Below are 628 nucleotides of genomic sequence, written 5' to 3'. Positions count from 1 at the left end.
TTGCCCCACTCCCCTCAGGAAGGAGGTTGAGGAGCATTAAGTGTAAAACCACTAGACTGAGGAACAGCTTCTACCCTGAGGCTGTTAGACTTATGAATCTCTAACCAGAATAATCACTGTGATGTCATTTTAATTGGTGATATGACTTATCTTTGCTGCTGATTAACTATGCTGCTGATTTCATGGATGGATGGGATATTTTTGCTATTTTTAAGGGTCTAACTAGGTCCCTGAATCCATAATTTCGTTCCACCTTATGTACCACATGTGATGAGAATGACTATAATAAAGAAAATTTGAACTTGATCAAAAAAGTCTGTGTCAAAGTTTCTGTGCTGAAACCTGTGAGAACATGAACCTGCAGCAATGTTTCATACCTGCTCCACTCTGCTGTCGATCTTCACCAGATCTCCTCCATGATCTCTGCAGCAATGTTTGCTCTCCTCCCAGGTGAGTCCATAGATGTTGAAATAATAACACTTTCCTCCATGAAACTCCCAGTCTCCTTCAAACATCAGACATCTGTTACCTTTGGAGAGATGAGAGCAAAGTCTTCATGGAGTCAGGAGGAAGAACTCTGCTGATGTTTGTGTGACTTGGAGGCAGCAGGAGGCGTCTTCTGTCCTGC

The sequence above is a fragment of the Nematolebias whitei genome, chromosome 19 (assembly GCF_014905685.2).
Source record: "Nematolebias whitei isolate Nwh7 chromosome 19, NemWhi1, whole genome shotgun sequence".
Classification (NCBI taxonomy): Eukaryota; Metazoa; Chordata; class Actinopteri; order Cyprinodontiformes; family Rivulidae; genus Nematolebias; species Nematolebias whitei.
This window is presented reverse-complemented; position numbering follows the sequence as displayed.